Source organism: Prenolepis imparis, unplaced genomic scaffold, assembly GCF_030444845.1.
Source record: "Prenolepis imparis isolate NDT839.2.m4 unplaced genomic scaffold, iyPreImpa1.0 SCAF_12, whole genome shotgun sequence".
Lineage (NCBI taxonomy): Eukaryota > Metazoa > Arthropoda > Insecta > Hymenoptera > Formicidae > Prenolepis > Prenolepis imparis.
The window spans coordinates 7,986,692-8,010,287 of NW_028141170.1; the positions used below are offsets into that span (position 1 = coordinate 7,986,692).

Consider the following 23,596-nt stretch of genomic DNA (forward strand, 5'->3'; position numbering starts at 1 on the left):
AAAAGTCAAAAATTGGTCGTTTAATTTTAATTAAAATTAAACGTAAAAATTGAGATGAAATCTGCAATTGCATACTCATACTTACAAGGTACGTACGATTATAGCGTAATATAAATTTAATTAACCAATTTATTTATGACTTTGTATATAAACAAAGACGAAATGATGAAATTACACAACAGTTTTTCCACCGTCTTTTAAAATCGAGTAAATCATTTTCATTATCATCCAGACAGTTGGATAATGTGGACTTTACGATGATAACAAGCAACTGTAAAATGGACGTCGGGATAGTGGAGACTGCGCTATCTTTATGACTCAGCAGAGGACCTATCGACCTGACTAATGATTCTCTCATCGCTCGCAACAGTTCGTTGCAGTTTACCGAGCGTTGCGCGAAGCGATTCAAAGGCATAACTTCCGTTCGCCTGTCTGACCGCAATGTCAGGAGGTGAGAGATAGAAGAGCCATGTACAACGTCGGTGTCGATCAGTCGGGACTAACTTCTCACATTATTCGCATTAATAGACTATACGCGCGGTGAACTATTATTGTTTCTCTTCCTTCCCGTTCGTCTTATATCTCGTTTCAGCATTTCATCGCAATGTTATTCTAAATTCTAATGCAACCGATCGGATCGATGAATCGATTGACAGCGATAATTCAGAAAAATCGTCAATAGTTATCAACCTGATAAATTAGAAATCCCAACGTTTCTCTCATTCATGCGAAAATAAAGAACCTTCGGTTGCGATTATCTTGATAAAGTTAAACGAGCTACGCGAAAATTACCCGAAAAGAGCTCGAGAAAAGTATATTTACTGTGCTAATACTTTGGCTGTGCCTGATTCTCTCCCGTAGCTATACTACAGCAAACAATTCCATTAATCGAGCAACATTAATCCCATTGACATCCGTGCGCATTCGCGAATCGACCTATCTTCGGCAGTGAAGAATCGCTGTACAGTTTCATTGCAGAGGTATCAGGTGGAGAGAATGGCTGGCGCGCGTCTCTTAAAGAACTGGGAGGTCAACCACCTCCATTCGTCAATGCCGAAGTGGTGTCTCGAATGAGAGAGGAAGAGAGACCGAGATCGTTTCTATCGGTTTTCCCACGAACGCGGATAATTCTCAGCGTGATGGTGACTTAAAGACGTCCCCGCGGCAACGTCTGCAAAATACATGATCGACCAAGCAAGAAGCCGCTGAATTGGACGAACGCAACGAGCGCGCATAAAGAGAAGTGTCCAAAAAGAAGAGACGAGAGGAAAGAAAATTGAGAACGAAAGGCGAGAGAAAAAAAAGAGAGAGATGAAGAAACAGAGAGAGAGAGCTGACCGCCTCAAAGAAGGCCTAAGAACGAGCCAGGTCTCGACCGAGCAATGAACGGCTCGTAGACCCCGACACTCGGCCCATCGTCAAGAGGTCCATAATGCACGTAACACCCTCTTCAGTTCCTTATTCACGCGGTGCGGCCTCGTGAAAGCTCGTAATGTCCACGACCGGGCGAGAAGCGAGAACGCGTCCGCGTGAACGTCTGACTCCCTTCTTCCCCTTCCTTCCCCCCCCCCCTCTTTCCACTCTCACTCTTTCTCTCTCTCTATTGCGCGCTTATAATTACGAAACGTTAATTACGCGATGAATACACGCGCGCCACAAGAGAGAGACGTGTCTCTCGAGAGAACTGTGAGCTTTCAAGAGTAATGCGGCGGACATTCCGAGTGCCAGATGGTGCGAATTCGGCTCTATCCTGCTTAGGATCCGCCAATGAGAACATACCCGTTTTAATCGGACCGAAAGAAGGCAGAGAGTACAGTTTGTAATATTCTCGTAAATAGTTATTCGAAATAGTTTATGAGAAAAAAATGATTTAATATTGTATCGCGTACACCGTACACTATCAATTTAAAAACAATATTTTTGATGTCAGCTGACATATATGAAATATTTTTTGCGCAAAACTATTTGTATCTTTGTAAATTCTAGGTTTAAAATCTATAATTTCATAATTCTGGATATATCGACTTATTCAAACGAAATCGATCAATTTTATCCTAAAAAGAGAAAATTGTAAATATAATATTAGCTACATCATTCAAATCGTAAAATTATATTAAATACTTTTCGTAAAATATCGAGAATAAGCAAGATCATATTATTTATGTGTACTGTATAGGTATATGAAGAAAAATATCAAAATTGAAAATATGACCGCTTTATACGAGATATGTATCGTAGAAATATATAAATCCATATTTTACTTCAAGTATTCCATCTCAACTTTTAAAGAATATTTTCTCATAGATTTTAAGGCTAGCAACATGAATAATATTCTCGTTATAAAAATCTCAGTAAAATCGCACACGGTGAAAAAAGCCACGTAGTCTTTTTGTTAAGTAAGCGAACTACGAATGCATCTCAGACTTCCAATGCGATCGTTTTTCAAACGTAAAGCCACGATTGACTGTGGATATAGAGCCTCAAATAGAGCTTACAGAGCCGTCCGTCTAAACACGGACTTATTAAAACTAGAGAGAATTTCCATGGAAGCGTTCTTATTCACTCAGTGGCTCATTTATCATGTTCCTGATGAACATATAAAAGTAAAGAATTGCAAAATTCTTTTCAATCTTTAAGCTCCATATCGGAACACAATAATCGACATAAACGATTGAACAGATTTTCTCGTTTATAATTCTTATTGATTTTATTTATTTTTATTACGATTTTTTCCGAAAAACTTAATAAAATTACTTCTACAATCATATTAATATTGTCGAAAAAAGCGTAATAAAAATAATCAAAAATAAATAATTTATAAATTTCTTCTATACAATCACATTAATATTGTCGAAAAAAAACAAACATAATCAAAATAATCAAAATCAATAAGAATTAAACGAAAAAATCTGTTCGTTTATATCAGTTAATGTGTTTCGACATAGAGTTTCAAGGTTGGAAAGAATTTTGCAATTCTTTAGTTTTGCTTATTAGTTATGTTAATTCTGTAAATCTTTCATACACGATATTCCAAACGAAATTACAGATGTCTATAACATCATGCTAATTCACAAGATTAATTAACGAGGAAGCCACTGCATATTTTCCTAGCAGATGTATCAGATGTTAATACACAGTATCTCGAGTGACGCACCAACGACGATACTTCAAGTGAAGAAATTCCTCTCTAATCCTAGTCCCTGTAGGATTTCTCTCTTCTCACGACACAATACCACCCTCTGGAATTTCTCTCAACAAACGCTCGATCGAACGTCATCCGATATTCCATGACATTGCATACGCCTATATTAGGTAGCTATAAGCATCGTCATTCCCCACCGGGCACGTGTAGTATAACGAACGACGTACATAATATAGTGGCATATGCAACACGTATCCTCGGTAACATAAGAATCGCAATAGAAGAGCATAGAAACGAGCGTTTAAGAAACAGGTCGGGACATAAAAGGCGTATAAAAGGTGACAAATCGCGAGCCGCGAGTGATATACGACGGGACTGGCCAGCCGGCCGGTGTAACTGCGTATTTATCGCCATAAGGCCACGGATTTTGCCACGGCTGGGCGTTATCGATGGCAGCAGATTAATTTAATAGTGCGAGGCGACTCGATAATTACCATCGTTGCCGGATAAACGGGATAATACTTGTTCGTACGTGGGATTTCGAAACTCGGCTGGTAATCGCTACCAATGCTGGAATGATATTCGGCGGAACGGTAATATTCTCTCGAAGAGAGGATGGATCTCTCTTTATATCGTCGTTTAAAGTTTAAATAATTATTAAGAGAGAAGAGTCGGACAAAATAACATGTAAAATGTCAATTTAATTCAAGCCACGTTAATTTCACATTGTCAATTAGTCGCTGACTGGACGCACGCAATGCGTATATATTACGATCCACAGAAATAATTAAAAATACATATTATAAATTTTGATAATGTGTAAATGAAACTTTTTTATTTGTGAATAATTGGAATAGATGATGAATCTATTATAAAAAATATCTAATACATGTAGAAATATTCATAATTTTTAATTAGTTATTGTAATAGGTGATGAATTATCGCAATTGATGATTTTCTCGACAGAAAATCATGTACTTGTTAAAAACGCGATCACAGTCATATATAAAACAAAGACTTTGAAAAAAAAATAACACGGAAAAATGTCTTAATTGCAATCGTCGCCGAATTCGATCGCGCGCCCTTGATTTTGCAATGAACGGCTCTGGACCGCGAAATTACGGAGGAAGCATGGTTTATTGGCCAGCTTGGCAATTAAATTGCAGTTTATATTGAGCCAGTCTGGGAAATGCATGAAGGGTTGTTGCTGGCAAAAGAGAGAGAGAGAGAGAGGATGAAACTGTAGCGAGGTACGAGAGGGAAAGCAGGCAAACGCGCGACGGATGACCCATCGTTTGCAATTAAATCAAACCAAATTACGCGCAGGAAAATGAATAATTATCGAAGATAGACCAAGAAATACGAATCTGCCTGAGGCCAGTGCATATCGTCAGAGACTTTGCAGCGACTTTTCGCAATCAGACAAATATTTATAATCTGGAGGTATATGTAACTTCGCAAGTTTTACATAAAAGTTATAAAATTTTTCCATGATATCTTTTGCATCGTAATATTCTTACGTTACCAGAAGACTGTCAAAATTTAGAAATTGGAGTGTTTTTAAGTATCGAAAATTAAAAATAAAATCTAAAAATATAAACCTATATTTGAAATGCTTTTGGTTGCGACACACATTTTGATTGCAAATATAAAAATATAAAAATTATATATTGTAATTTTAATTAATAAACTTAATTTAATTTTTTTATTTAATTTTTCAACAATTAATTTCATCGAATTGAATTTGTTTGCATAGATATTATACTAACAATCGCTATTATTAATTATTGTGAAAACGTCGCGATAATAACAAAGTATGTTGAGATGATTGATTCCGCATCAATGCGTTTTCGATAGCGACAGAAAACAAGAATCCAGATGCGACTGCATCTTGCGCGGTAGAAATCGAACACTAAATGACGAATAACTCATTTATTGAGGAAAATTCGACTCGTCCCGTTTCTCACATCCGGACGTTCTATTACTGATCCATTCGTTTATTATTCGTTGCGCGTTGCGGTATGGGTCAGTGCGTTACGCGTGGCGTATTAACGCACGTGTAATACGATTCGAGTTATTTTACCCGACCGAAATCCGGATTGACCGTGCAGGGTTGAGTGCACGACGGTTATAATTAGAACGTATAAAAAAAATATACACGTCGATGCTGTAAGCCGATAATAGGACGGGTGGCGTATCGTTGACGTGCCGCGTATTTTCCAATGATTCATCGATATTTGACTTTTCATTATGGAGATGCAAGAATACAGTGCCATCCATAAGCTTTCATGCATCTCAAAAAGAAAAAACTTTTATCCATTTTACTATCTTTACAATCTTAAATTACATTAAATATATATTAACAATAAATAATTAAATAATCAATTATCTTCTGATGCAACTAATTATCATATGTTCAAATATTAATTTAAATTTTGATATATTTTGGGGTCACGTTCTTGCAACAAGTTTATAAATAAAAATATTTAAAAATATATATATATATATATATATATATAAATTTATTATTCTTTATGATAACTCTTTTATTATTCTTTATGGTAACTCTTCTCGTATTCATTTATTCACAATTACAAACCCATGGATGGCAATATATGTATATTGTATATGAAATGTAATTGTGAAACTATACACGCGAAATATTACATTATTATTGGAATGCGATATTACTAAAAATTACGATAACGAAGCACGAATGGTAGTATTATTTTTATATGTATTTAGTAACGGTTTTGTTATTACAATTTCAGGAAATTATTTCTTGCAGGAGAAACAGACATTATGATATCACTTCCGTTGTGATAACAAATCTATCAAACAGCAAATAATCGAACGAAGTAAATTTACATATTAAAAATAGAAAAATAACTATAAAGATAAAGATACATTTACTCAATTAAATAAAGTCAATATTATAGAGTTGAAAACATGTTATAATCACGCATATCATAAGCGAAAAAATTTTATATAAAAGAGAGTAAAAAGAGAAACCACAATCGGAGATTTTTTCTGCGCAAAGACATATTAAGAGATTAAAAAGAGTAAGACATAAAACAAAATGCGAACTTTTTCGCAAAACTTACATATGCCCACCCGAAATTTTACAAGCGTCCGTGAATTCAATGCAAAGCTGAATAGGTCGCGCGAAATGATGGAGATGCACCAAACGCGGAACAAATCGGACAACTGTCAGGATGAACATCCACCGAGATCACAGCTCGACAAAAATTTCTTCAAAGTAATCATCCGTTGAAAACCAGAGAACGTTGCTTTGAATTCACAGTTTAGAATAGTTCAAGATTATCGCGAGGAATATTTTAAAAAATGGAAAAAGAAAAGAAAAAGGGAGATTCTGAAATCAGTATATATGTATGTTCTTTCTTTTCTAATTCTCTCCACACGTCTTCGATGTTAATTTTGATTATCGAATTTTAATTATCATCGATAATTATAATTACAATCGATTCCGTAAAGCTTTTAAGAAATTTCTTAATTATTTTCAGTATTTTATTATTCAACGTTAGTTATTTTAATAATAAACTTCTCGAATTAAAATTCATGTAAAATAAAGCCGCATATAGATAAATTCTGCTGGAAATCGTATCCGGTCAACCATCGACAAAGTAACCCCCCGCACCAGCCAAAGTCAATAGGTAATATTGCCTGTTTAGAGCAAGCCAGCCGGCCGTGGAGAATGCTCCTCGTTCAAAATGAAACCACCCTCCCGCATTTCAGTTCCTCTTTCGTTCGGTCGCCGCGTCCGTTTGTATTCCATAAATTTTGCACCGCTAATTATAATAAATATGTCGTAAAGTAATAGCGTTGATTATTATAAATTGGTATCTAAATAAAATTGACACGCAAGAAAGAACGATATAAAAGAATTATGTGCGCGAATTATTTTCAAATATGCATTTAATCGCGTGGCATTTCATCATCGTAATATTTAATTACCTTCAATGAATGTTTTCAATTTTTACGTTATATTTGCGAATATATTAAGTGTCCGGATTTATAATTAATATTAATCATTGAATATAAAGATAAAATAAATAATGATAAAATTGCAATACCCTGAAGAATGCTGAGAATATTTTTATTATAAATTACCAGCGATGCAAGTTTACATGTTATGATTTTAAAAGAAATCAATTTTTGGTTTTGATAAAGAAATTATCTACGGATTTTACTGTAATACATTCTTATAATTCCGTAGAAAAAAAACTTAAATTTTGTAATATCAAAATAATATCAGTCCTCTCGATTTATTTAATTATCTACTATCATTTTGACTGTCTTTAAATTTATCTGTTCATAGTATAATCTCTTTAAAAAATTTAATGTTGTAAAAAATGTGATAAATATATAGCAAATAATTTTTATTATCTTTATTTCTCTTTTCTTTTTCGATAAAAGAATCTACACACATATGTTATTTCATAGCGACTACTTGTAAGGCCTACTTGTTAAAAAATATGTACCGTATAAAACGCGTGGCTCTTGCAGTGAGAAATATTACTTAAGTGCACGAGTGGCTTAAGTAACATACTGCATTTTTTAGTGGCACATCTTGGCCGAGTTTTCCAGACGCGGACAACGTTCCTTAAAAGCGCCCATTGTTAACATGGCTAAATATTAATTCAACCCGAGGTTAGATGCTCAATTAGAAAATTCCTCGGCGAGGTGAAAAGTCGCGAAAAGAAGACCATGCTCTGTTTCAGTCGTCTCATCTTGGAGAGCTTCTCACTCAGCAGATAGAACTTCTTCGAGAACAAGTGATTCGTCTCTGCTCTTTCTTACGCTTCTCTCCCAATGTCGTCTCAACGACATTCGCGCGACTCACAGTCATCTCGCTTTCAACACAGTCTCGGATTCTAAACGAGGATCGCGAAAATGGGAAGAGAGGCGCGGTGGAGCGCCTCGCTGAAATTAGAGTAGGACCTCCCCTAGATCTGAAGAGCCTGGTTCAGCGCACTCATCAGCGATGCGACCTCTCCAATTTTCGCCGGCTCTTCTCTATATACCGTGATTTCATCCTCCCTTTCCCCTACTCTTTTTCCCATCGTCTCTCTATCACCTGCGTTCGTTTCCCTATCTTTGCCTATCGATTACTGCCGCGGTACCACTGTTCCGAGTGTAAAACCGCGATAAGTAATTAATTGCCAATATGCTTTACGGTCGATAGTAATTTTAGGTGCAATCCCCAATAAGCTATACCTCGCAATATATATAGATATGTTATATGTCGCGCCGAATATTGCAGTGATAATACATCGAATGTGCATTATACTAAGTTATATTAGTACAACTATACTTTGTCGTATGTTACATGCCGCGAGCAATGAAGCAATATACTTTGAAATGAATTACAATAGTCTACTGTGCCAATTATCCACGATTATATATTGTTTCTCACATATTCCTCATTACTAATTTGCTTCAAAATAATCCGCGACATGTTATATTATGTGGAATATTACGTACACGATATGGCATTAAATATATCTTAACGGATTGTTATATTCGATATACTTTGTTGTAAGTTTATACACTTTGCAATGAAACTAACTTGTGATATGCTAACTAAAGATATTTTGAAATAAGTTCACGATAGCTTACCGCGAATGTTCTTGCGGTAAAACATAGTTTCGAATATTCCGCTTTAGGCTATCTCGTTATAGTTTACCGTAACTTATCAGATTCCTTGTAATAAGCATTTCACGAAAAAAAGTTATTTAAATATATATAATACTTTGCATTATATATATATATATATATATATATATACATTGCTTTGAATGTATTTTATCAAATAAATCATTTTGCTTTGAATATATTTTGCAATATGTTATCTACTACACTAAATGGAAAATTTTTAAAAGCAATATTTTTATTGAGTTTGTAAAAATAATATTTTATTGCTAGAAAAAAAACATTCGACGAGCGAAATATATTTCGTATTATTTCGATAACCGATACTGTTTCGAATGAGAATCGTGACAATTTTGCCTTTGGCAAAGTAATTCCTGCGATTTTTACCCAAATATAAAATTTGCAAAAAATTCTTTTAAACAAATACACTAGATATGCTATGTAGATCGAATGTACTAATATATGCTTTAAATGATCTCGCGACAAATACGAATACAACCAATGTAACCTCAGCTCGGATATATTTCGCATATACATCACGAACGCGATCGGTGGAGCGGAAATGCAAGCGCAATTAATAGAACGGCTGGAAATATTCCGTTGATATGAATCCCTCGTTATACCGTGCATTAATTCTTGCCGCTCCTCTTTCAGTGAAGGGAAAAGAAGAGGACGGAGGGGAAGCAGAAGAAAAGGAAACCGAGACATCTCACGAGAGGACGGAGCGGCTGTTGCACTCCATGTACTCGTAGCGAGTGACTGCGCTCTCCAAGATGTTGACGTTTAAGCGCCTACTTGAAGAGGTGGTCTTCAACGGAATCGTGTCGCATTCTGCAACCTTTCACGGAAGCTGCGCCAGACTAACGATCTTTTCGTCGAGTAGCCGAATACACCGTTTTTATCTCGCGAATACTACATTTTGCGACGATATCGTATCGCTATAGTAATTAGATTCGTTGCAATAGATTGGAATAATCTTTATCTCCCGATTTTAATTTTAATGCGATTTATCTTGGTTCATAATATCCAATGGTTATTGCACTGCGCGTTATTGCGCTGCAGTGTCATTTAAATAATGTTTAATATTAATTTACGATAAATGGAGGCTATATGCAGAGCTCAATTAAATAATTTTTTAGTAATATAAATTTTATCTCTTTTTTTTGTCCTCTCTCTCAATAATATATAAAAATATATGTATATAAAAAACATATAAGCAAACGTTCGTTCAATTTTTGCCAATTTTAATAGCAACATTTTTAAAAGCAAATACACAAATTTGTTATTAATAGAATGCAGAATATTAGAACATATTTGCAATCTGCATGTATTATTAATATATCTCTAGGAATATCTATTTTATATTTGCACGGTATCTATTTACATGACAAACACATAGATTGCATAAATGTGAATATTACAGTCCTATAATTACAGCAATTATAGCAACTCTATATAATTGTACAGAGCAATATGGCTGCATTGGATAATCCGATAATCATTTGAAAAAGCAGACATTATACATACACACAATTCCAATATAATGTAATTACAGAATAAAAAGTGAATAAAAATGTCACCAACCAGTGTTATACCAAATATCAAATTAAGTGATATTCTGTTAAATTTTATTTAAAAATGTATTAAAATTAATATTTATTAATGTAAGTATTAAGAAATATCTAATTTCATAAAAATTATAATAATTATTACTTAACTTTATTTTGAACAATAGGAATGCAACTATTCTCGTATAAAAATCTAAATCTGCATGATTATTCAATCATGAAAATATAAGTAATATTTTATTTATCGAATATTATTTAGAGATATTATGAATTTAATGCCTGAATTTTTTACACGACAAAAATTAAATAACATTTTAAAAAGGCAGCCAATATCGCACGATTCAATGTCCTAAATATAATACATATAAATCTTTAAAAGCAGAATGTGAAGCCAAAAGATTTTTTAGACTCACCGTTCGCTGACTCGATGTCGTCGCGAACGTGGAGCTCTTTAACGACGTCCACAACGCGCTGTATCACGATCGGTCAGATCATCCCACTCCTTCCGCAGCATTCTTATCCTGCACGGATGCATTTCTGGATGAAATTCTTCGGCAATTCTCACGCCAACTGAATTCGCGATCGACGCTTCCGCGAAATTACCGGAGCGTGCGCGAGCCCGCGCGTTTTCGACGGCGGGAATTCGAATTTCGACGCGGTAAAAGAGCGGCGCGCGCGATCGCATCGAAATAATTCGACGTATTCACTCCCGAAATATTCGACGTAATATTTCGAGTTCGCGTAAAACAACGAACAACTCGCGAAAGTCACTGCAAACGAACGCGCGACGTATTAACTTTTATCCACACGAACGGTTCGTCCACTGTAAAGCGAATATTCACACGAAAATCCGACGCGCGAGCTCTCGTATTCCGAAACGAACGAATAATCACACGAAAATCCCGAACTTGGACGCGCGTATACGTCGTTGGTTGTTCTGTAATTGAGAGAAAAGGACAAAGTCAGGTAAAAATACGATATTGATAATTGTCGTCGCCATCTTAATTCGTTGAGCAACGGTTCACTTTGATCATTGACGAAGCGTGACTCGATAAATGCGCATTCCAGTGCTCAAATAACTTCACGCAGTTTCGCCGCGAGAATAATACGAATATATGTACAACGAGACGCAATCGCGGAGCGGAAAAATATCGAAAGCGAGGAAAATATCATAATTATTCATACCTTTTTCGTGCCAAGAACGGGATGATGCGTCTCCGACAACAACCAGCTTCACACAGTCACTGCAACTTCGCGCGTATTTCGTCACGAGCGCGGGTCACGTGACACTCCGAAAGATGGCCCCCGTGCTCCCCCTGCAGCACAATACCGGCAGCTTTAAAACTCGATACAAAGAATAAAATGCCAAGTTTCACGCACTTTTCGAATAATGCGCGATAATATCGGGCTGTCAAAAACGACGTCGTGATGCGACCGCGAAGCCCGAACGCGCAGTGATCGCGATTTCGCGGGCTTCTTCCACTCCTCCTTCTCTCCGACGAGAGAGAAGAACCAAAACGTCGAATAGATGCGCGTGTCCCGGCGGCTGCGCGTGCACTACGCTGCCTTGTGCTCCGTCCTCACCCCTCTTAGACTCCGGCTACCCCCACCTAACCTCTCCCACTCGGTCTGCCGCGACGCGGGACTCTATGCTCCGTCTCGCTTTATTCTGTTTATTTCTCGTTTGGTTGTCTGACTTACACAAGGACGCGTCGGGTCTTTCTCTCTCTCTCTCTCTCCGTTTTATACTAAACCGAACTAAACTGAACCTACCTTTCCCCTTCGTTCCTTCGACGATGAGCCTAACATGTGCGTGTACTCGCGGCGAGGAGTCGATCGGCCCCTTCGCAAATAACACCCTCGGGACAGCTATGAACAAAAGCGATAATTTTTGTTTTAATTTGCTACACAAAACAACGTGGAAAAGAGAAAGCGAGTAACGTACCTGGAGCTTTCGTTTGTGAGACACAATTCGTAACGTTTTCGGCCGGTTAATTAACCTCGTAATATATATTCATTATAGATGCTACTCCAAGTACAATATAATGTTTCATCGACTAATCGAGAGCGAAAAAATCCTTCATCCTGATTGGTCAATCGAATAGTATAACCTATCGATCTATCGATCTAGCCGGGTGAATTTTCGAGCGTAATTATGCGTAAGTTGGTACCTGAAATAAGCGTCAACTTCATACCGACGCGCACTTAACTTCACTTGACTTCCTCCTTCCCCGCGACTCCATTACAAATAAATTGTGCTGCCGAGGATCGTCGAAACATCGGCTAATTAACGTCGTTTTTACCGCGATTAATTAACATCGACTTTCACTTTCGGGCCGCATATATACGTTCTGTGTAATATACGCAATACAGTGCAAGTTGTTTTTCAACACTCGACGCGAAGTGATGAGGTTACGAATAGAACGACACGATTGAACGCGCGCGCGATCGCCAATATTAACGCGACGAAAATTCGACGATCAATTTGAAACTCTTTACATGTTTATAAAATTCTCTCGACTCGCGACAAGTGTCAACATTGCATCAAGTGTTGGAGCGACGAGCTGACATTCCTGAACGAGCCGGACAACACACAGACACAACAAAACGAGTAAGTATCCGCCAGCATCCATTACATATTTATATATATAATTTCATCTCAATAACAATTGAGATATATGTACTCGTAATCGGAGATTGTATTTTTACGATAGATTTTGTGTGGTCTCTGAGAAACAGAGCAGAAAAGTAGTAGCAGATGAAATGATGATTAAATTAGTTTTACATTTCTGTGAATATTTATAAATATATATATAATTGCTTATTTATTATAAAAATATTGAATCCTTAAAATATTTAGAAATTTTCTTTATATTGAATTCAGAGCAGATATATCAAATGTGCAAAATATAATAATAATATGTTTATTGCAAACTAAATTGTTAATATGAGATAAAGTAACATGTTTGTTAAAATAGACAATTAGTTTGATAAAACATTTATGCTGTTATATATATAGTAATTTTGTAATAATTCTAAAAATACAATAATATCTTATTCTTAATAATTTTATTATTCTTTAATATTCTCTATTTTTATCATTATCATTATTATATTTTTGAAGAGAAAATATTATTTCAAATCTTACATTTATTTTATATTGATATTTCTGCTTGGAAAGATTATGTACAGATCTTTCTTTGAGAGATATTATATTGAAAAGAGTATATTATATATAGTAATTTTGTAATAGTTCTAAAAATACAATATCTTATTCTTAATAATTTTATTATTCTTTAATATTCTCTATTTTTATCATTATCATTATTATATTTTTGAAGAGAAAATATTATTTCAAATCTTACATTTGTTTTATATTGATATTTCTGCTTGGAAAAATTATGTACAGATCTTTCTTTGAGAGATATTATATTGAAAAGAGTATATTATATATAGTAATTTTGTAATAGTTCTAAAAATACAATATCTTATTCTTAATAATTTTATTATTCTTTAATATTCTCTATTTTTATCATTATCATTATTATATTTTTGAAGAAAAAATATTATTTCAAATCTTACATTTATTTTATATTGATATTTCTGCTTGGAAAAATTATGTACAGATCTTTCTTTGAGAGATATTATATTGAAAAGAGTATATTATATATAGTAATTTTGTAATAATTCTAAAAATACAATATCTTATTCTTAATAATTTTATTATTCTTTAATATTCTCTATTTTTATCATTATCATTATTATATTTTTGAAGAGAAAATATTATTTCAAATCTTACATTTATTTTATATTTCTGCTTGAAAAAAATTATGTACAGATCTTTCTTTGAGAGATATTATATTGAAAGAATATCAATAATTATTTCAAAATTGCATTGTGACGTAAATGAGAGAAATGACAATAGGGGGGATACATTTGTATTTCATTACATTAGATTAGCATTATCTACATTTATGCGATAACAATGTATACCTCGCACGAAGGGTCTATTACGTGACCTCCAGATTTCCCGCTCGAATATCATCGAGCCTTCCCTTTCTTGCGTACCCAAGACCCAGACGTCTCGACATGCATTTTACGTACACATCTGCGCGGAAAAACGTTGAGTCTCGTCTCGTCTCGTCACGTCAACGACGTAAAACGCGCTTTGCAAGCGGTCGAATCCCATGTAAAATAAATTCCGCATCCACATGTGATTTTCCGCAAATATCACTTATCGTATTTCCTCGGTTTATTTTATTCGCGAATGCAAAATTGTTTTTTCGACGATAATAATTTACTAACGTTATGTTATTATACAAGCTTACATTACCATCTATTACAGATTATTCAAATTAATATGAAATTAATAATAATAAAGACAATACGTTTCATTCTGCGATCTCTAAACAAACTAAATGTTATTTGCTTAAATAAATGTATACAAATGTTAAATAAATTTCTTTTTTAGATGTTACGAAATAAAATCTTGATAAAAATTAAAATAGTTTTTAGAAATATTTATTTTATATTTATTTATATTTTTATTCCCGCGCGTCTAATAACTTTGGCAGCGATTGTTTCGGAGAGAATATATAACTGCGTTACTAATGCACCGGAAACTATAATCGCAATAATAACAGAGTGGAAATTACGAGGCGCGATATGAAACCAAGCGGCGCGATAATCTCATAAAGAAATCCGTCCGTAATCGAAGAGGACAATATAAACGAGGCCTTAAGTCGAGTCAACGAGGTTCGCTATACGCGTTTATGTTATATATGCGAGAGCAAGTACCACGAAGAGAGTAGCTCGAATATGTACCCAAGTATATGTATATCGAGTATCGAAGGTGCCCTTGAGGGATAGTACAACAAAGACGAGAGAAAGACGATGGAAAAGAGGGAGAGTCGCGTAGAGATGGAGGAGGAAGGAAAAGGCGATCGAGATTGAATTATGGCTTGCGGCTTAAACGTCGGATTCAAATCGATCCTATATATCACATTACCTGACACCTTTATTCTCCTTTCTGCAGCCGCATCTCGCCTCCGTTCCCGGGACACCCTATTGTTTTACTTCTGTCTCTCTCCCTCTCTCCCTCGCTCTCTTCTTATTCACTGTACACGCAAGATATGAGCTTCGCATACGAAATAATATGCGTTTAACTCTAGACAACGCATCTTGTTTGCGTTGCACAACGGATGATTATGTCCAGTAGCTTTCAATATCAATTTCCAATTATTTATCTATCAAGTTATAAATTATAAAAATTTAATACACAATTTCATCATGTATAATAATAAAAAGATTTAAAGATCTTTGTGTAAATGTACACAGAGAGAATTTTCTCTTAGAATTTACCTTGAAAATCATAATCGTGGGACAATATGATATGGAAAGAATTTTATGAGAATTTCTCTGATTAATATTTATCACAATAAAAATAATAATATTTATCACAATAAAATACTTATGAAACATGTTTGATTAATTTTACTATGCTTAGTAAAATTAATCATGTTTTATATTTTATTGTGATATTATTATTCTCATAAAATTCTTCCCATACCATATTGTCCCACAATTACCATGATTTTCAGGGTAAATTCTAAGAGAAAATTCTCTCAGTGTATTTTAAAACATTCTATATGAAAATACACGCGCAAGCTTATAGTTTAAATATAATTTTAATATAATTTGTCGACTCTGTTAATTTTTTAAATTAACTCATTTTGTTTCAAACTTAAATAAGCTTGCGCATGTATTTTCTTTTATAGAATGTTTTAAAATACACTTACACAAAGATCTTTAAAACTTCTTATTATTTATACATGATGAAATCGCAATTCTGTATTAAATTTTTATAATTTATAACTGGATAGATAAATAAAATCAGTTTGCAATATTATTCTTTCTCCCCCTCGTCAGTCTCGACGTTTAAACTTATCTCGCTCATTAATCAGAAAGTTCGATTCGACGACGATAAATCTGTCGGAAAGTCTTGCACATCGCGCTGCACTTCTATCGAGCATGAAGTTTTAAAATCGCGAGGAAAAGAAGGGTATACAAATATTTGGGAAACGAATGTGTCATCATATATCGGAGCCCACAGTTTTGTACTCATCGACGAACAGAAACAAAAGTTCGCCGGATGGAAATATCGTTCGATACTTGTCAAATATAAACCTACCGTAACAAATGCTCCTCTTCATTGTTCACGTATACAGGCAAATACAAAATCTTTTTAGTTTCCTCCCATACAAAATATATTTATATCATAATTTCAAATAAAATAAAAATTAAATAATAATAATAATGTTGAATAACATATGTGGAAATTTTAAGATAAGAATAGTATAAATAACAAGGAGGGAAATTTCTCGTTAAATATATATAATCTCTCTCTATTATCAGGATATATAATCTGATAAACACAACTCATTTTTTGTGCATAATTTCTTGAATTTCATATATCACATTATGTTGAATATTCAGGAATGCTTTCGTCGCATGTATGAATCGTAAATTATTATTACAATTACGATCACAGAATAATGTGACTCATTTTTACTTATGCTTTCATTCGCCGGCAATTATCTTAATACTAATGCTCGAAAAGTCGACTTATTATCAAAACTGATATCATAATTCAACGCAATCACGCGCGTACCAACGAGGTACAATTTTTCCACGCCGGATGCAGAAACTACCGAGAAGAATTCGCTATTACGTTTAACAGCCACCCCTTTCATCTCTCCCGCGCGATAATTTTCTCGTGTTTACGGTCTGTGAAACATCCTATCGTTTTTCTTTGCCACCAGGCACGAAAAATAGAAGGTCTATATTGCGGAATTGCGAGAGAAAGGACGGACGAAAAATTGAAGGGAAAAGCATACGAGACTGGAAACGCTGTCGATCGCGTATCTGCATCCGTGTGCATAAATGTAATGCAGGAATCCGATTGTATTGCGTTAATCGGCTGAATCACGTGCCTATCGAAAACGATCGACGAGATTTAACGTCAAACATTCAGTCCACTCCCATAAATCTATCTCGCTTATATTATATAAGAAATAAATTTTCATACGGGGGGGAAATAAACTCTCAAGAATTATTCGCGTTCGATCTTTTGTTTCAAAAAAGAGAGACGAAAAAAATAGATAGATAGATAGAAAAAGGAAGAGAGAAAGAAAGAGAAGTCTTAAAATATTTTAATATAAAATATAATGTACAAAACGGAAAAATATTTACAGAGTACGATCGACTTCGTATGGCTTCATCTTAAAATGCTGCGTGATCGTTAATCGTGTCCATATTCCCTGAGTATGCGCTTGAACGAGTTTCGATACATTTATTTTCTCGTCGCAATCGCGTTTATCATGCACGAGATTCACGTTACGTAAAATGCATAAATTTTAAGTGCACCCTAATCAACGCGTGTTTCACTTCCATTGAGACGTTTTATTGCTCGCTCTCTCTTTGCCGAGCGATATATCCAGAGATACTACGTTACATTATGGTCGCATACCTGGCTTACACATCGATCGTATACCGTATTCCTACTTATCTTTATGCTTTCCGCACGATCTTGTAAAACCGAACCGGTACTGGAAAAGATTTCCTATCCCATATTCAGTTTTGTACTTCTCTGGCGTCTGTCCGGCAAATGCCAGGTTCTCGAGCACGAGTTTCGATGGGAAATTCTACAGTTGTCTCCGGTTGTATCGTCGTGTGTTAACGTTAGCGATGTCAAAATGCAGCTTAGTCCGCATGAAATGCAACTGGCCGACCGATGTGTGAGGATTGCATACAACAAATATAACTGCAGCCTCGCGCTTAATGCTGTCGCGGACTAAACACGCGTTATCGTAAATGCAATTTGCTCAACATTGTTCGATAATTCGCGCTTTTACGTACGTAAGGGTGAACGCGAAGCTCATCAGTTTGAATAAAGTCGTTTGAAATTTTTAGGCACTCTAAATATTCTTTTAAAACCTTCTGATGGAACATCAAGTCTAATTAGCTTTGTAATCTTCTAAACAAAATCACATTTTAGAGATGTATGATAAATAAATAAAATGTAATAATATATATTTTCCGCTAAGTTTTTCGAAAATATTTGAGAGAGAAATATATCTATAGGAAAATTAGGTTTATGCCGGTTCAACTAGCAAACTTCATATAATATACATTATCAGATAATGCGGGTATTGTAATCACGTTGTCAAGAATCGTGTTTATTCGACACTTCCGCGATCGTCCGATACACAGTGACTAATCATCGCGAGCACTCAGGCAAATCATTGCAACAATATTGCTGCTGCGAGCGATACTGCGAACGATCATTCGTAACACACTGGAGAGTGGTGAATAATCAGTCACAAATAATCGGTCCGAGCAGTCATCATGCACATCAGTATATACTATTTGTCATGTTGTAATTACTATTCGAATAATTTCACAAACACAATGCTCGAGACCAGTTCGCGATGCAACAGCATCAACAATTGCCGCTGTCCGGTTTCAAACAATCTCTAATGGTAAAGTGGTTTGGTCGTTGACACGAATAAGCTAAATGCACCACTTTCCGAAAACAGACATCACTCACCTATCGAAAAAATAATGGCAAATTAATTTCTAGATTTCACTCACAATCAGATGCATAAAAAATAAGAATCATTATATAAAAGTAAAATATTTCAAATAATTCAAGTGAAATGTGAAGATTAAAGTAAATTAATTCACGATAATGAAACTTTTTAATAAAATAAAATTAAAATGAATATATAATCTCTCAAAATATATATTATTCTAAAAGCTTAAAAAAATAAAAAATGTTTAATTAAAATATTTTACTTTTATTTTAATTTATTCTATTATAAAAATTTGATTACTAATTAATTTACTTTTTATATTTTTTCAAGTGACATATAAAATAATTTAATTAAAATATAAAGATTAAAACAAATTAATTAGCGCTAATTAAATTTTTAATTAAATAAATTAAAATAAAATATTGTAACTGTACATTTTTGATCTTTTATTGACTTTTAGAATAATATATATTTTGAGAGATTATATTATTTCATTTTAATTTATTTTATTAAAAAGTTTAATTATATCGTGAATTAATTTACTTTAATCTTTATATTGAATGCATTGCATATACGTATTTTTTAATACAGAATATTAGACAAGTTCTTTCTAGATTAAAAGATTCTCAGATGCTGTGTTAGATCTTTGAAATATTTCGTAGGAAATTTTGCAGCCCGATTTCCGGCTATACCGCGAATTTTTTGCTCGCTTCGTTGCTTTGTGGTTTAAGAAAACATGCACTTCGGCGACTCTCTTGGGCGAGCATTACATTCTGTCGTTATCTTCGAGTGTCCTTAAATTCTTGCATCGCCATCATAATCCACAAAACACATGGCGCAAAGACGTTCGACAATTTACCGGAAACTAAGACTCGCGCCGAGACTTTCTAATGACAAAGAGAACCGGAGAAACCGCGAGCTTTTTGATCGCGAACTCGAACCGCCGAGTTTCTCGCGCTTACACGCATCAATTCCTTCCGTTTCGTTCCAAAAGGCTGACTTATCGCATTTTTGGTTCCTCGCGTTTCGTTCCTCTGCTGTGAATTTTGCGGAAATGAATTTGCACGCACGCACGATCAGCGAACGAATATAATCCCGATTACCGCCTGTAAACATTGCGCTTTGATCTAGATAGTCGAATGAACACAGTCGTGTCGTAATCGACGAATCGAGAGGAAAAATTTGAAATTACGGAATAAAGTGTATTCTGTAAAAAAAAAAGCTACTGCGTTTGCAAAATGTTCCATTTCTCCAAGTTTAACAATCTACACAATGCAAATAATACTCGGAACTTTTCATACTATTTTGAAGTCATAACATTTTCATGTAAAAACTAAAATTTACATTGCAAAATGAAATATCTCTTTAAAATTCGCAGAGGTGGAATTAAATCTGGCATCTACATTTTTTTTTATTAGAATAAAGCAATCGTTTAATCATATTTGAAGAGAAATATAATATTCGCGAAATTTTTCTTCCTTTTCTTTTATACGCGAATAGTCGATATAGTAATCCCGCGTATTAAAAATGCCGCAAAGACCTGGCGAACCGTGCTTCCTCGTAATACGGATCATCTCAATAAGGACGATTATGAACGACGGCTTAATAGGTCGAGCTTCGAGGAAATTTGTGCGAGTAAGTCCTTTGTCTCGCGCGATATAATGACGTGAAGAAGAAAATATAGCGGCAAAGAGACCGGACGAAAGCATTAGCGTTGCAGCGGCACGACCCTCTACTACGGTTTTCGCTGCATTATTCCGCGCGAAACGGATGCGAGGAGGCATCGCTACGTTCAATGCAATTTCTCCGCGAGGCGAAAACATTATTCGTTGTTTTCGCTGGCAGGATCTAAAGGGGGTGGGTTGCGGGTGTTCTGTACACGACGAGAAAGAGAGCGAACAGCTCTCGACGAATGCACGCTCGGATGTCTGCGGTCGGAATTGCATCGTCGACTTTTTCAACTAGTCTACAAATTGCTGCCTCTCGAGAATGTACGTACGTACATTGAGCGATTATACATATTTTGTAACTTCAACCATGTATCTTCGGAAATTTACACATTGACTTATATTACGAACAACAGCAACGTCTGCTAATATGTCTTCTTCATCTGGCTTTTATGGGTAACAAATCTATAAGTTCTTTAAAAAATTGTTATATACTAAAATACATTCACGATGGAACATAACTACATAATTGCTATTGAGCGTAGCTCGGTGCTACATCGCCACGAAGTAATTTTATATCCTAGAAAATAATTAATCCACAGCGATATACGAATAATTACTCAAATTATATTCCACAGTAAAAGAGCCTACACCTCTCGTAGCTAGCTCATATTTACAAGGTGTACGCATACGTAGATCGAAATATTACAGCCGGGTCTGTACTAAGCTACTAGGTAAGAGCCGTGTCGGGTAAAGGGGTGACGACGAAGGTTGCCTTTGTTTGGTTGGAGTACGCGTGTTTCACCAGCTCGAAGTGGCAGTAACGGGGTAGAAAGAGACAGGGATAGGGCAGAGGGTGGCGATTTCATGTGTGTATGCTGCCCGCGCACTTCTGAACGCAACCCCCGAGCGAGCAAAGGAGGAGAAGGAGGAGGAAGCGAAGGGTTGAAGGGCGCACGAGTGTGTGTGCGTGTGCATGCGTAATAAGAAGAATATCGCTATGCGACGACAGACAATCGGTGTCACCGTGTGTAGCTCTAACGTTTTATTTATCAACGCTGATGACTTCGCCGTCCTCGCCTTCGCCGAGGGTCGCGATTTTTTTTCGGGGTGAAAGCTAAAAGAAGTCCGCGCGTCGTTGCAATCAGGATCGCAACCACACTTACACATGTTCGCGCATTCACACTCCTGGCATTCTCTTATCTATACGCTGTCGCTACCCATTAGCGTTTCCGAGGATATTTAGATCGCGAAATGTTTGAATCGCGACCTGCGTCGCGTCAACATGTCACGAAATGTTTCTCCCTCTTTTGCCACTCACCGAATATTGACGTAGAGGCAGCTTCTGTAAAGAGGACGATTAAATTACACGCCAGAGAAATATCAACAGCGAAAAAAATTTAATTTGATAGGCGCGATCTCTTTCCAAATAGAAAATAGCGGAAAATCTTTATGATGCGATCATCGAGACACTATCATTAAAATAATGAGTAACATCTGCATCTCGAAATTTATGATCAAAAGTTTGAATAATGTGATTTCGAGAATGTTCCAAACTTGAATATTAGCAGAGATCAAAAGACGCCGTGAAGTTATTATCTATTAAATTGATCAAGTTTCTTAAAAAGGCGAAGGGGGGAAGGCGGAACTTTCATATCGGTCCCTTTTGACGATTCCGTCTTGACGGAACTTGTATCATCGGGCTACAATCATTCGCTGACATCTCTCACTTTCGCGATATACCGCATCTACCTTAGCGCGGCACCGCTGAAAAATATCGTCAAGACGGCGTTGAAATATTACACTGTGTCACACCGCAAGAATTGCTGCGCCGTCGACGGTAATCTACCGCTGTCTCCGTGCAGGAGCGACGATTCGTATTGCTCGCACGAAGGAAATACTAGCACGGTGACATTAAACTCTAGGGCAGGTGAGGAATTCCGTCGCTGAATATAGCGAACTATCTCGATATATATATCGTCCCTGCATATCCGAACGTCGCATTAATTCTGAATATGATATACGCTCGTTTCCGATCGCGTACGTAGCGATATATCGTCCTTCAACTTAATTTTTGCTCATCGTTTATTTGCTTATTTGACGACGATAAATCACTTCAAAGTCTCTCGCGGATTTCTTATTAAATATTAATATTTTGATTTAGAAGCTATCTCTCTCTCTCTCTCTCTCTCAATCTCTGTCGTAGTAAAACGAGCGTAAAATTGAGCGTTTAGACACATAATTATTCCAATAATTGCTTGATTAAGTTCTCACTAGTGTAGCAACGATGCCTTATGTTACTATACTCATCCGCTGCACAGTTGTGATTCTTGGCAATATGCCAATGGACGCACGTGGAACATTACATTCGCGTTGTTACAAATTTATCACTCTAACTGACATGATATCCCTACAGGAGAGAGGCATTAAATCAAATTATTAATTAATCCACTAATATTCATTTAAGTAATGTGTCTGCTAAATCTTTGACCATCGTTACTTGAAATTTAAATATATTTTTAAATTCTTTTTTTCATGAAAAATGAAAAAATATTTAAAACACAATCTATGATAAAAAAAAATAATACTTTAAATATTATTAGTTATAAATGAAAAATAAATAAATATTACTGATACTTTTATTCAAAAATAATTATTATTGATAATTTTATTCAAAGATAAAAAATTATTATTAATTTAATAATAAATTATTATTTAATATTCGAATATTATCAAGTCAATGTGCAAACTTTTGGGCAACGATTTTACTTCGATTTTTGGAAAAGGCACATTGTATATACCTTAACACGCGCGTTAACGTGCCGATTTAAGGACTATCAGAAGCAAGTAGAGCATGTCTCTCCCAGCACGCGCAAGGTATCCAGACATTCGCATTGCTCCGCAGAGAGAGCCTATCTCAAAGGCAACATCTCCAGTCACGGGAAGTGACTC

General features: G+C 35.4%; 2 protein-coding genes across 4 annotated transcripts in view; one reads left to right on the forward strand and one right to left on the reverse strand.

Moving 5' to 3' along the window:
* Nucleotides 1-9,927, forward strand: part of LOC145944121 (uncharacterized) — a 399,257-nt gene extending 389,330 nt beyond the window's left edge. Inside the window, exon 10 of the mRNA XM_083052238.1 lies at nucleotides 9,470-9,927. The gene's annotated coding sequence lies outside the window, so the exon portion shown is untranslated. The remainder of the gene's footprint in view (nucleotides 1-9,469) is intronic.
* LOC145944111 (uncharacterized) overlaps nucleotides 1-12,398 on the reverse strand; it is a 332,431-nt gene extending 320,033 nt beyond the window's left edge. For all 3 annotated transcript variants that reach the window (XR_014426620.1, XM_083052206.1, XM_083052207.1), the window contains exons 1-4: nucleotides 12,329-12,398; nucleotides 12,157-12,252; nucleotides 11,569-11,699; nucleotides 10,797-11,320 (exon numbers count right to left, since the gene is read on the reverse strand). The gene's annotated coding sequence lies outside the window, so the exon portion shown is untranslated. The remainder of the gene's footprint in view (nucleotides 1-10,796; nucleotides 11,321-11,568; nucleotides 11,700-12,156; nucleotides 12,253-12,328) is intronic.
* Between the last annotated feature and the right edge of the window lie 11,198 nt (nucleotides 12,399-23,596).